Here is a 15692-nt window from a genome sequence, read left to right on the forward strand (position 1 = left end):
GATGACAGTATACCTGGACACGGCTTCCCCAAGGGTATACAGGGAGCCCTGCTGTGTATGCAGCTGCTGTGAAATATGATTTGGAAGAATGCTGTCTGAATGGAAACTCTACCTTGATACAGTATGCTGATGACCTTTTAGTAGCCTCACCTACCCTGGAAGACTGTGTAGAGGACTCAGTGACTTTGCTCCAATTCTTAGCTACAAGAGGCCACAGGGTATCGAGGCCTAAACTACAGATCTGCCAGTCGCAAGTCCAGTACCTGGGATTCAACTCGAAGGCTGGAACTCGGCAAGTAGGACCTGAGCAAGTACAGGCTATCCTACGAATACCCCCTCCTAAGACTAAAAAGGAAGTCCTTTCTTTTCTAGGCATGGTTGGCTATTGTCGACAATGGATACCCGATTATCGCCTGCATGATGCTGTCCTCCGTGCTGCTACTCTGAAAGAAGCACCCGCACTCGTTCAATGGACTCCAGAACGGGAGTCAGCATTCCAAGCCCTCAAGACAGCTGTAACAACAGCCCCGGCTTTGGGGCTACCTAACTATGCGTGCCCTTTTCAGTTGCACATCTGTGAGAAGGAAGGGAGTGCTTACATAGGACCATGGAGGAGGAAGGAAGTGGAAAGGACCCTATCTCGCGTTGCTAACAGCTCGGACAGCTTTGAAGATTGAAGGGAAGGAAGACTGGATCCACGTCACCCGCTGTAAAAAACATTGTCCGGCGATAGTATAGCAACTGTTACTAAGTGATTTAACTTGTATTATGTATTGGATACTGTTCTTTGTTATATTCCACGGGGTATACCCAAGGGACCCTCACCCAAACACCTTTTTGCCTCTATGCCGCACCTATGCTAGAGAGGTAGGACAGGGTGCCTGTTGGATATGCGCCCAGACTCCCCAACATGGGGGAGAGACGGGTAATTGGCGTGCTGTTCCTCTAAATGACATTGAGTATGCTGACGTTCAAACTTTTAATATTGTAACATCGCAGCACAATATGGTTAGGGCTTGGTTCCATCGCTCTCCACCTGCCAATGGGTGGAACTATACAGAACAGGGGATTAGAATTAGACCCCCACTAGAGCCGATAAACGCCACCTGTTGGTGTTCCAACCTTACACTCAGCACTTATGATCTGGGACGAAGCTCCTGTCATACTACAGTATGATACATCTTTGACCTACCTGTCCGAAAGCCCGCCGGTACTGAAAATCCACCAGACCCTCTTAATGGTACATACTGGGTTTGTGGAGATAACGCTTACCCCTGGTTGCCTGGGATGCCTCAACTATCCCTTTTCTCTAATGTCCCTGTAGGAAATTCGGAAAAGAACGAAACCACTCCCACCTGGAGTGGCTGTTGCTACCTAGCATATTTAAAAATCCCTATCTTCGCCATATGGGTAAATCAGATATGCATCCACATCGGCGCCTACATCACCGTGGCATCTCAGAATCTGAACGATTCTGGATGATTGTTTTGCCCTCTTATGGATCGGCTCATAATTCACGTGAAATTATCAACCTGGCAGCTGCGCTTGAAAAAGTCGCTAATTCAACGGCTGATGCTCTGATTAAAACACAGAAACAGATCTCAGCTAGCACCACTGAAATGATAGCATTATGCCTAACTGTATTACAAAACAGGATGGCCCTTGACCTCCTTCTAGCTGAAAAAGGTGGCACTGTGCTATGATAGGCTCAGAGTGCTGCACTTATGTACCCGACGTCTCTGAAAATATCACTGACTTGGGACAGCATGTCATGGACAAGGTACAAGAAATAAAGAAGGCTGGGGAAAGTTCGAGCAATTTTTATAAAAAAGATTCTCAGTGGTCTACAATACTAGGTTGGTTTTCCGGTTGGGGAAGTTGGCTGCTATACTTTTTAATTGGGATAGGCGTAGCATGTATCATAGGGTGCTGGGCGAGTGTTACTTTACGGATTTGCTGCGCCCAGATTATCAATAGTGTCTCTACTGGATTAGGGGGTGCCCCAATCATTCCCCAAATGATGCGCACTGGCCCCAGCGAAGCCCACTGGCAGGGAGAGAAAGTTTACCCCGGCAGGGACCAGCCTTTTCCTCATGGTTATGAACCCCTGTATGATGATGAAGATATTATTCCTCATGGTGTTAATCGAAAAGAAAAGATTAACAAGGAGGGACTGTGGAGGAATAAAATACGTGTATAATTGTGAATGAAATAAAATACACGTATAATTGTGAATGAAATAAACTACACATATAATTGGGAAAGGAAATTAAAATAAATGTATAATGAAATTACTGTAGAATGTCCCCAATCAGTCATGCAGCCAGCACATAAATTATCAAATCAAAGGGCCAGTGCTACCTTCCCAGACTAAGGGGCTCTGGATGTCAGATATGGTGGCAAAATCTAAGGGGGAAAAAAACTATTGTGTGTACATTGCCCAGGATATGTAACCATGAACACTATCTATAGAATTACCTGGAAAAACTCAGCAGGTCTGGCAGCATTGTTGGAGAAGAAAAGAGTTGACGTTTCGAGTCCTCATGACCCTTCGACAGAACTTGAGTTCGAGTCCAAGAAAGAGTTGAAATATAAGCTGGTTTAAGGTGTGTGGGGAGCGGAGAGAGAGAGAGAGAGGAGGGGGTTGGTGTGGTTGTAGGGACAAACAAGCAGTGATAGAAGATCATCAAAAGATGTCACCAACAACAGAACAAAAGAACGCATAGGTGTTAAAGTTGGTGATATTATCTAAACGAATGTGCTAATTAAGAATGGATGGTAGGGCACTCAAGGTATAGCTCTAGTGGGGGTGGGGAGATCATAAAAGATTTAAAAATATTTAACAATAATGGAAATAGGTGGGAAAAGAAAAATCTATATAATTTATTGGAAAAAAACAAAAGGAAGGGGGAAACAGAAAGTGGGGGGGATGGAGGTGGGAGCTCAAGACCTAAAGTTGTGGAATTCAATATTCAGTCCGGAAGGCTGCAAAGTGCCTAGTCAGAAGATGAGGTGTTGTTCCTCCAGTTTGCGTTGGGCTTCACTGGAACAATGCAGCAAGCCAAGGACAGACATGTGGGCAAGAAAGCAGGGTGGAGTGTTAAAATGGCAAGCGACAGGGAGGTTTGGGTCATTCTTGCGGACAGACCGCAGGTGTTCTGCAAAGCGGTCGCCCAGTTTACGTTTGGTCTCTCCAATGTAGAGGAGACCACATTGGGAGCAATGAATGCAGTAGACTAAGTTGGGGGAAATGCAAGTGAAATGCTGCTTCACTTGAAAGGAGTGTTTGGGCCTTTGGACGGTGAGGAGAGAGGAAGTGGAGAGGCAGGTGTTGCATCTTTTGCGTGGGCATGGGGTGGTGCCATAGGAGGGGGTTGAGGAGTAGGGGGTGATGGAGGAGTGGACCAGGGTGTCCCGGAGGGAGCGATCCCTACGGAATGCCGATACGGGGGGTGAAGGGAAGATGTGTTTGGTGGTGGCATCATGCTGGAGTTGGCGGAAATGGCGGAGGATGATCCTTTGAATGCGGAGGCTGGTGGGGTGATAAGTGAGGACAAGGGGGACCCTATCATGTTTCTGGGAGGGAGGAGAAGGCGTGAGGGCGGATGCGCAGGAGATGGGCCGGACACGGTTGAGGGCCCTGTCAACGACCGTGGGTGGAAAACCTCGGTTAAGGAAGAAGGAGGACATGTCAGAGGAACTGTTTTTGAAGGTAGCATCATCGGAACAGATGCGACGGAGGCGACGGAACTGAGAGAATGGGATGGAGTCCTTACAGGAAGCGGGGTGTGAGGAGCTGTAGTCGAGGTAGCTGTGGGAGTCGGTGGGTTTGTAATGGATATTGGTGGACAGTCTATCACCAGATATTGAGACAGAGAGGTCAAGGAAGCGAAGGGAAATGTCAGAGATGGACTACGTGAAAATGATGGAGGGGTGGAGATTGGAAGCAAAATTAATAAATTTTTCCAAGTCCCGACGAGAGGATGAAGCAGCACCGATGTAATCATCGATGTACCGGAGAAAGAGTTGTGGAAGGGGGCCGGAGTAGGATTGGAACAAGGAATGTTCCAGATACCCCATAAAGAGACAGGCATAGCTGGGGCCCATGCGGGTACCCATAGTCACACCTTTTATTTGGAGGAAGTGAGAGAAGTTGAAGGAGAAATTGTTCAGTGTGAGAACAAGTTCAGCCAGACGGAGTAGAGTAGTGGTGGATGGGGAATGTTCGGGCCTCTGTTCGAGGAAGAAGCTAAGGGCCCTCAGACCATCCTGGTGGGGGATGGAGGTGTAGAGGGATTGGACATCCATGGTGAAGAGGAATCGGTTAGGGCCAGGGAACTGGAAATTGTTGATGTGACGTACGGTGTCAGAGGAATCACGGATGTAGGTGGGAAGGGACTGGACAAGGGGAGAGAGAAGAGAGTCAAGATAACGTGAAATGATTTCTGTGGGGCAGGAGCAAGCTGAGACGATCGGTCTACCGGGGCAGTTCTGTTTGTGAATTTTGGGTAGGAGATAGAAGCGGGCCGTCCGAGGTTGGGCGACTATCAGGTTGGAAGCTGTGGGAGGAAGATCCCCAGAGGAGATGAGGTCAGTGACAGTCCTGGAAACAATGGCTTGATGTTCAGTGGTGGGGTCATGGTCCAGGGAGAGGTAGGAGGAAGTGTCTGCGAGTTGACTCTCATCCTCCGTGTGGTAGATGTCAGTGCGCCAGACAACAACAGCACCACCCTTGTCAGCGGGTTTGATGACAATGTCAGGGTTGGACCTGAGAGAATGGAGTGCAGTAAGTTCAGAGAGAGACAGGTTAGAAAGGGTGAGAGGAGCAGAGAAATTGAGACGACTAATGTCGCGCTGACAGTTCTCAATGAAAAGATCAAGAGAAGGTAAGAATCCAGAGGGAGGGGTCCAGGTGGAGGGAGAATATGGGAGGTGGATGAAAGGATCCGTTGAATGGGGAGAGGACTCCTACCCAAAGAAGTGAGCCCAGAGACGAAGACGGTGGAAGAAGAGTTCAGCATCATGCCGAGCCCGAAATTCATTGAGGTGAGGGCGTAAGGGTATGAAACTGAGTCCTTTGCTGAGCACTGAACGTTCAGCATCGGAGAGGGGAAGGTCAGGGGGTATAGTGAATACACGATTGGGGCTGGGATTGGAAGATGGGGTGGGGACGGAGGGACAGGCAGGGGTGGAGTGTCCTAGATGGGTGTTGGTGTCGATGAATTGTTGGAGCTTGCATTCCTTAACACTTGAGAGAAAGAGAAAAAGTTTCTTGTTGAGGCGTCGGATGAACCGAAGAATAAAACGAAACTGGGGGCACGCACAGCTTTGAAAAAGGGTACGGCGGTGCTGCTGGAGGGAGAGGTCAAGTGTGTTCATATGGCGGTGCATGGCACTGAGTGTGGATTTCAGAATGTGACGGGAACAGCAGACTTCTCTTGATCTTTTCATTAAGAACTGTCGGCGCGACATTAGTCGTCTCAATTTCTCTGCTCCTCTCACCCTTTCTAACATGTCTCTCTCTGAACTTACTGCACTCCATTCTCTCAGGTCCAACCCTGACATTGTCATCAAACCCGCTGACAAGGGTGGTGCTGTTGTTGTCTGGCGCACTGACCTCTACCTCGCGGAGGCTGAGCGTCAACTCGCAGACACTTCCTCCTACCTCTCCCTGGACCATGACCCCACCACTGAACATCAAGCCATTGTTTCCAGGACTGTCACTGACCTCATCTCCTCTGGGGATCTTCCTCCCACAGCTTCCAACCTGATAGTCGCCCAGCCTCGGACGGCCCGCTTCTATCTCCCACCCAAAATCCACAAACAGAACTGCCCCAGTAGACCAATCGTCTCAGCTTGCTCCTGCCCCACAGAACTCATTTCTCGTTATCTTGACTCCCTTCTCTCTCCCCTTGTCCAGTCCCTTCCCACCTACATCCGTGATTCCTCTGACACCGTACGTCACATCAACAATTTCCAGTCCCTTGGCCCCAACCGCTTCCTCTTCACCATGGATGTCCAATCCCTCTACACCTCCATCCCCCACCAGGATGGTCTGTGGGCCCTTAGCTTCTTCCTCGAACAGAGGCCCGAACAATCCCCATCCACCACTACTCTCCTCCGTCTGGTAGAACTTGTTCTCACACTGAACAATTTCTCCTTCAACTCCTCTCACTTCCTCCAAATAAAAGGTGTGGCTAAGGGTACCCGCATGGGCCCCAGCTTTGTCTGTCTCTTTATGGGGTATGTGGAATATTCCTTGTTCCAGTCCTACTCCGGCCCCCTTCCACAACTCTTTCTCCGGTACATCGATGATTACTTCGGCGCTGCTTCATGCTCTCGTCAGGACTTGGAAAAATTTATTAATTTTGCTTCCAATCTCCACCCCTCCATCATTTTCACATAGTCCATCTCTGACACTTCCCTTCCCTTCCTTGACCTCTCTGTCTCAATCTCTGGTGATAGACTGTCCACCAATATCCATTACAAACCCATCGACTCCCACAGCTACCTTGACTACAGCTCCTCTCACCCCGCTTCCTGTAAGGACTCCATCCCATTCTCTCAGTTCCTTCGCCTCCATCGCATCTGTTCCGATGATGCTACCTTCAAAAACAGTTCCTCTGACATGTCCTCCTTCTTCCTTAACCGAGGTTTTCCACCCACGGTCGTTGACAGGGCCCTCAACCGTGTCCGGCCCATCTCCTGTGCATCCGCCCTCACGCCTTTTCCTCCCTCCCAGAAACATGATAGGGTCCCCCTTGTCCTCACTTTTCACCCCACCAGCCTCCGCATTCAAAGGATCATCCTCCGCCATTTCCGCCAACTCCAGCATGATGCCACCACCAAACACATCTTCCCTTCACCCCCCCTATCGGCATTCCGTAGGGATCGCTCCCTCCGGGACACCCTGGTCCACTCCTCCATCACCCCCTACTCCTCAACTCCCTCCTATGGCACCACCCTATGCCCACGCAAAAGATGCAACACCTGCCCCTTCACTTCCTCTCTCCTCACCGTCCAAGGGCCCAAGCACTCCTTTCAAGTGAAGCAGCATTTCACTTGCATTTCCCCCAACTTAGTCTACTGCATTCATTGCTCCCAATGTGGTCTCCTCTACATTGGAGAGACCAAACGTAAACTGGGCGACCGCTTTGCAGAACACCTGCGGTCTGTCTGCAAGAATGACCCAAACCTCTCTGTCGCTTGCCATTTTAACACTCCACCCTGCTCTCTTGCCCACATGTCTGTCCTTGGCTTGCTGCATTGTTCCAGTGAAGCCCAACGCAAACTGGAGGAACAACACCTCATCTTCCGACTAGGCACTTTACAGCCTTCCGGACTGAATATTGAATTCAACAACTTTAGGTCTTGAGCTTCCTCCTCCATCCCCACCCCCTTTCTGTTTCCCCCTTCCTTTTGTTTTTTTCCAATAAATTATATAGATTTTTCTTTTCCCACCTATTTCGATTATTTTTAAATATTTTTAAATCTTTTATGCTCTCCCCACCCCCACTATAGCTATACCTTGAGTGCCCTACCATCCATTCTTAATTAGCACATTCGTTTAGATAATATCACCAACTTTAACACCTATGTGTTCTTTTGTTCTGTTGTTGGTGACATTTTTTGATGATCTGCTTCTATCACTGCTTATTTGTCCCTACAACCACACCAACTCCCTCCACTTCTCTCTCTCCGCCCCCCCCACACACCTTAAACCAGCTTATACTTCAACTCTTTCTTGGACTCGAACTCAAGTTCTGTCGAAGGGTCATGAGGACTCGAAACGTCAACTCTTTTCTTCTCCACCGATGCTGCCAGACCTGCTGAGTTTTTCCAGGTAATTCTGTTTTTGTTTTGGATTTCCAGCATCCGCAGTTTTTTTGTTTTTAACACTATCTATATGCTGAACCATCGACATTGTCCTGTCTATTTGCTAAATCATGACATTGTCCTGTCTAATCGTTAAATCATTAACACTGATCGCTATCCTTTGAAGCAATTTGAAACTATTGTAATTGCCCAAGTTTCTGTCACAAACCTTTTGCTATATCTATGTGTGTAAAGAATTGTTAGTCAGAGACTGGTTCGCTCTGTTGTATGCGACTAGGCTCTCTGTGGTATCACGACTTTAATAAAGACTTCCTAGACAAGCCTCCAGGGTCTGAGACAAAAACAGAATTACCTGGAAAAACTCAGCAGGTCTGGCAGCATTGGCGGAGAAGAAAAGAGTTGATGTTTCGAGTCCTCATGACCCTCGAAACGTCAACTCTTTTCTTCTCCGCCGATGCTGCCAGACCTGCTGAGTTTTTCCAGGTAATTCTGTTTTTGTTTTGGATTTCCAGCATCTGCAGTTCTTTGTTGTTATCTCAGGGTCTGAGTGTTCACTCCGTTTTTCCGCGACACTCCTCCAGTGAGTTGTTTAATTGTTCAACACCAATCACGACTGGAGGTGGCAGGACTGCAGAGCTTAGATCTGATCCGTTGGTTGTGGGCTTGACAAATATCCCCATCCTCAATGATGGGAGAGCCCAGCACATCAGTGCAAAAGGGAAAGCTGAAGCATTTGCTACGATCTTCAGCCAGAAGTGATGATCCATCTTGGCCTCCTCTACAGGTCCCCAACATCACAGATGCCAGTCTTCAGCCAATTCGGTTCACTCCATGTGATATCAAAAGATGGCTGAAGGCAGTGGATACTGCAAAAGCTCTAACACTTATGCTGTTTGACACGCAAGTGTTGTAGCTTCACCAGGTTGACACCTCATTTTTAGGTATGCCTGGTGCTGCTCCTGGCATACCCTCCTGCACTCTTCATTGAACCAGGGTTGATCCCCTGGCTTGATGGTAATGGTAGATTGGGGGATATGTCGGGTAATGAGTATGTGTTCAAGTACAATTCTGTTGCTGCTGATGGCCCACAGCGCTTCATGGATGCTTGAGTTGCTAGATCTGTTCAAAATCTATCCCATTTAGCACAGTGGTAGTGCCATACAACATGATTGGTATCCTCAATGTGAAGGACTTCATTTCCAAAGTGACTGTGCGATGGTCACCGATAATATATCTGCAGATGCATCTGCAGCAGGTAGGTTGGTGAGGGTGAGGTCAAGTATGTTTTCCCTCTTGTTGGTTCCCTCACCACCTGCCACAGACCCAGTCTAGCAGCTTTAGGACTCAGCCAGCTTGGTCAGTAGTGGTGCTACTGAGCCACTCTTGGTGATGGACATTGAAGTCCCACATTCAGAGTACATTCTGCGCCCTCAGTGATGTTCATACATCAGCTGAGGGAGGGCCGTAATCAGCAGATTTCCATCCCATGGCCTGGTGCCATGAGACTTATGCCGACTGTATACCTATCCTGGCTGGGACAGGACATATCCAAGGATGGTCTGGGGCATATGATTCTGTGAGGCTGACTATGTCAGGCTGTTGCTATGAGACAGCACTCCCGATTTTGGCACTAGCTTCCAGATGTTGCCAAGGAGGACTTTACAGGGCCGTTGTCGTTTCCAGTGCCTAGGTCCGGTTTCATTCATTTCATTTTTTGTGACTTTGTAGCGGTTTGTTACAAATGAGTGGCTGACTAGGCCATTTCAGAGTCAACCATTGCTGTGGGTCTGGAGTCACATGTAGGCCAGACCAGGTAAGGATAACAGAACCAGACTTTTAATTCCAGGTTTTTATTGAATTTAAATTTCACCCTCTGCAATGGTGGGATTTGAACCTGGATCCCCAGAGCATTACCCTGGGTCTCTGGATTACTATCCAGCGACAATACCACTGCGCCATCGCCTCCCTTCAATATCTATCTTATCCTTTAACATTCAGGGTTCGTATGAGGTACATGTGTCATGAAAATAAAATAATTTTCATAATATTATTGTGATTCATTGTAAAGTTAGGTTAATAGTAGGGTTTAGTTTAATTTCTCCGTCTGGATGTGTGTGTGGGGGATTTAATTAAATTAGAGCAAGCTGGTCTGGAGCTTTTGAGTGTTCAAAAGGGAAGCTAGGTTTGAAATGCTAAATATGGAAACATGGCGGAAGTTTTAGAATGAGATGTATGAGGAACACTTGCATTTTTAGATAAACCAGAGTAGTGAATTTTAAAGAGATGGTAAGGTGTTACATCTAGCCAACAGAGGCTAAGCCAAACAGTGTGTTTATTTTTTCCCAAAGATTATTGAAAATATGAATACTATGAAATATTTATATTATGGAAAAAGTAAAGTTGCAAAGACATATTGGAACAATGTGATTTACATTAAAATGGGAGAAACATGTATAAAGGAGCTCCTTATGTATAAGAAGAAGACATTCTAAGATCTAACACAAGCGTGAAAAGCCTCCAATCTTTATGCATCAAGCTGCTGTCTACAGGAACCGAAGCTAAGAAAACTTACTTTGAATATCACTCTCCAGGGTATTGTGTGCTTTGCTTTGGTCTGTTTAATTCTATTTGTTTAACTGTTGCCTTAATGGAGGTCTAACTGGGAGTCAGACTAATTAGGGAATATAGGGGTTATTATAGTAGCAATTTGTAGACCTATGTATGTGCTTAAAATCTTTTCTTTTATTAATAAATGTTTAATTTAGTTTTGTAAAAACCTCTAAGTTTCAGTGGACTTATAACTACTGAATTCAAGGCACTCACCTCGACATAAAGTACAAATTGCAAAACAGTCATGGCAGCTGTTTCAAGTTTCCCTCTGGAATTTGAGCAGCTCAGCATTTACCATCTGCTGTGCCGTAACAACATGTGAATTAACAAACTATAGTCGAATACACTGCACAGCATGATAAATGATAGGTGTGACCAAAACAGATTCCATGGATTTCTCAACAATCCACCCAGACGTAAGTAAGCACTGAGTCAACCAATCTCACTGAAACTTTGTCTTTCTCCCCAGGGATTCCAATCTTCACCTTCAATGATCTTGCCTTGGAATTTTCTCCAAAACTCGCTCCAACTCAAATGGCTTCAACAACAGCTCATCTCAGTGTTTCAATCTCCTCTCCGGAGATTGTGTTCCCCTGGATTCCCATGTACACGCTCAACCAGCAACTCACAAGGACAACTTCAGATCTTCAGCCACATTGAGCAGAATGTTACTGCTCCAAAGGGGTACCTTTGCTCCAATGGCCACACAGCAGAGTCATGAACTTTCAGCTGCCTTCTTGGATCTTCAGGGCTTCTCCTAGCTCTCTTCAAATACCAGAGCTTCCCTTGACTTCACTTGATTTAAAGTCTGCTCCCTGCAGCGCTTTCTCTAATTGGAGCCTTTTTCTCTGCTCCTCTCTTTCAACTGAACTTAACTGGGACCTGTTTCTGTCCCGTCTCTGTCCCTCACATGTCGTTATGGGGACCTCCCTCTCCCCGTCCCCTCTCTCCTTTTTGGGACCCCTCCCTGTCCCCTACCTGGGACACTTGCCAGCAATGGTACTTCACATCCATTCATCTACCCGAGTTTTCGTGCTGTTTTCCTTTTTTTTATGCGGAGGTATGCTGGGCCTATCCTGGGCATGGAGAACTTCAAGATGCAGAACTGTGCAGGTTCAGCCCGCTCCCAGCCTGCACATGCACAGCAAGTGCGAGGTCTGTCGGGAGTTGAAGTTCCCAACCTTCGTAAGAAGCTAAATTAGGAATGAGTTCAATGTTCTCTAAATAAGAAGCTAACAGCAGATTCTGACAAATACCACGAGAAGAGAGGTGCAAGCTTTGCACCTTGTTCATAAAACCATTTGGAAGATTCTGTTTTAACAGATTATCTTTTGAAATAACATCAGCACTAGAGATCTTTCAAAGAACGATGTCAAAACTTTTAGAGGGCTTACACAGAGCTGCTTGCCACATGGATGACATTTTGATACATAGGTCCACTCAAGTGGAGCATGACATGAGAGTGAAGGCAGAGCTGAGAAGACTACAACAGTATTGATATTCAACAGTAATGGCGAGATTTCATAGCCACCAATCAGGTTTCTTGGTCACATAGTGAGCGAATCAGGAATAAAGGTTCATCCACTGAAGACTAGAGTCATAAAAGAATTTCCAGCTCCAAGGAACATCACAGAGTTACCAGTGTACGTGGGAATGGTGAATAAAGTAGCAAAATTTCTAAAAAAAAAGTTAACAGAGTTCAATGAGCCATTACATCAGTTGTTTTACCAAGACACGAATGGTGTTGGGAAGAAGCACATCAGAAATCATTTTTAAAAAATCAAGGAGAGAATGATGTCATTTGAGATATTAGCACATTATGATCTGGAGGTACCTAAAATTATCACAATGGACACTTCCTCTACAGGACTGGGGGCATTACTTTTTCAGATACAAAGAGATGGAAAACGCAGACCAGTCCATTACACATCATGGTCATTAACAGATACAGAGAAGAGATACACAGTAATCAAAAAGGAAACATTAGCAGCAACATGAGTTAGCAAGAAATTTGCTGGCTATGTCTAAGATCTTCACATTATGATAGGGACAGACCATAATCCTTCAAGCACACTACTGAATTTGAAAGAGCTTGCAGTGATGTCATCAAGAGTTCAAAGATTTAAATTGCGATTGATGAGGTTTGATACTCATACACTACACATTCAAGGGAAATAACAGAAATAACAGAGCATACAGACACAGGATCACGCATTGAAACAGAGAATCCAGAAAGATGCGATATTGAATTTGTGGAAGAAGTCGAGAAGTTTGCTATTATGACAGTCCATACATTACCAGCAGCTACACGAAGATTGAGAGAAATCAGGAAGACTCAGAAATCAGATGCTGAATGTAAGCAGATCAGAGAAGTTTGTTTTAAAGGATGGCCAACATATAAACTACATAGTCCTATCTTGAGACCATATTTCGAGCAGCAAGTACATCAAACATGATTGATGATTTACTAGTATATGGTCTTTGTGTAGTAAGCCTAAGAGTACTGAGACGTGAGATCTTGCAATGCCTATATCAAAGTCATTTGGGTATCACCAAAAACAAAGCCAGAGCACGGTATTCATTTTGGTGGACATGTCTCTCAAACACATTGGGATAAATTATACCCTGATGTATCACATGTACAATTCACAAGCACAAATCAAAAAAACCATTAATGTCATATTTTCCTACAAGCCCATGGGAACATCTAGGAATGGATTTATTTGATCATAAAGGAAAAATGTTCATAATAGTAGTAGATTACTACTTGAGGTGGATTGATGAGGTGGAGTTACATGGTCACACATCAATGAAAGAAATTTTCACAGTCCATGGGATTCCTGATATTGTGATATCAGATAACAGTCCACAATTTGCAAATATGGAAGTTCAAGAATTTACAGAATCATTTGGATTTGTTTGCACAAGTTCACCAAGGCTTCCTCAGGCTAATAAAGAAGTGGGGAGGGGTGTCAGAACTGTAAAGGCATTACTGTAAAAGAATGAGGATTTTCAGCTAGCACTATTGAGTTATGCATCCTCACCCTTGCGGAATGGATTGGCTCTGTGCGAGTTACTCATGGGAAGGAGATTGCAGACACAGATTCCTATCCTTCCATATACATTGATGCCACAGGTCAAAGACACAGACTTAGAGAAAGTACGAGAAAGAGAGGAAACTTATCAAAGTAAACAGATGAAACACTGTGATAGTCATTACAGAACGAGAATGTTATCCGATCTTCGACCGGGAGAACGGGTTTGAAACAGAGATCGATTGGGATATGGAGAAATAGTGGAGAACTCACCACACTTGAGGCCTTACATTGTCCAGAGGGAACAGGACAAAGTCATTAAAAAGAAACAGGAGAGCGTTGATTGCATTGAGGAGCAGTGTGAAAAACAGATACCAGAGAGGTCGTAATCATCAAAAATGAAAGACGACACTGGAGCAGGTGATCCCAAACCATCTACCAGTTCTTATTCTGTTCAACAGGGCCCAGATGACTGACATCAGAATGAGAATACCTTATCCCCTACAAACAAGAGGAGGACTAGGTATGGTAGATTTGTGAAAGCACCACAGTTCTTATCTATGTAAGAGAATATGGAGGAAAGAGAAGGGAAAACAAGAAGAGAACATGGAGAGAGAAAGAAAAACAACATTTAGCTAAGAAAGCAAAACAAAGCTAAATTTCCCATAGGAATACAAAACACTGAAATGCTCAGAATGACCAGGAGACTGAAGTGTTGAGTTTCCAGGAACATCTGAGAACATTAAGCCTTAGAGAGAGACTTAGGGGGAGATGTAGTTTAATGAAGTATGTTAGACTAAGTCCCGTTAAGGGTTAACTGTAAGACTGCGATGTCATGGAAGGAAGTGAGATATACTCATGTGATCTGAGGCTTGAGGAGAGTACAATTGGTCAGAGCTAGTCTGGGGTGTTCTCATAATTGTAAATATGTTACAGTAAAGTTAGAGTGTTTAGCAGTCTGCAGTCTTTGAGAATATATTGAACTATTCCAAATCAACAACACTATAATATATTCTCCAGTCCTCTGGCATCACCATGAGTCTAAGGAAGACTGGAAAAGTATTGCCAGTGCCTCTGCAATTTCCGCTCCTATTTCCCTCAGTAATGGCTGACTGTTGACCTCATTCAACTTTCCCATTCTATCCCCATATCCTTTGATAGAGTCCAAAAATCTATTGATCTCAACATTGAATATATTCAATTGATTGCACATCCACAGATCTCTGAGGTAGAGAATTCCAAAGATTCACCACCCTCTGAGTGAAGAAATTTCTCCTCATCACAGTTTTAAATGATTGGCCTCTTATCCTGACACTATGCCCCCAAGTTCTAGACTCTCCAGTCAGTGGAAACCTTTCAGCATCTAGCCTGTCAAGCCCCTTGAGAATCTTATAAGTCCCACTGAAAACCACCTCTAAATTCCAGAGGGGAGAGTCCCAGAGGAAAACCCTCATATCCCAGGAATCAATCTGGTGAACCTTCACTGCACTGCCTCCAAGGCAAGTATATCCTTCCTTAGATAAGGAGACTTAAACTGCACAGTACTTCAGGTATGGTCTTACCAAAGCCCTGTACAATTACAGCAATAAAGGCCAACATGCCACTTTCCTTCCAAATTGCTTGCTTTATCTACATACTACCTTTCCATGCTTCTTGTATGAGGACACCCATCTCTCAGAACATCAACATTTAAAGGTTCCTTGCACAGGCACTTTTTTCTATATTTAGTGATGAAATATCAGTATGTTCCATCTGTGGCAGATTATGATAGTTCAATTAACATCTATAAATAGAAGCTCACACTTCTAGTATCTCTCTACACACTGTAATGCAAGCAGCTATTCTACTGTAACTCAGCATATAATTTAAAGAAGTCAGATTTATTTTTGGTAACTTGTAAACAATATTCTGGTAGAACAGGTGGAGCTGCCTGGACATGAATCAAGGCACTGAGGTACTGTGACAGGAACAAGGGGACACTAAGACAGCTTCTAGATTCCTTTGACTAGGACAAGGAGGAATCCAAGCTCTCTAAAACAGAAAGGACCACAGCAGAAAGAATAGGGATGAGAACTCAGAGCCATCTGAGAACAAACAGGGTCCCAAGGTTGAAATGAGAGTTCTTTTGCATCTGTAACATGGCAAACACCTGGCTAAGAAAACTTGCATTTATGAAACAGGCCAACATATGAGGACTAGAGCTTTTTAAGA

The sequence above is a fragment of the Carcharodon carcharias genome, chromosome 8, assembly GCF_017639515.1.
Source record: "Carcharodon carcharias isolate sCarCar2 chromosome 8, sCarCar2.pri, whole genome shotgun sequence".
In the NCBI taxonomy this organism is placed as follows: domain Eukaryota; kingdom Metazoa; phylum Chordata; class Chondrichthyes; order Lamniformes; family Lamnidae; genus Carcharodon; species Carcharodon carcharias.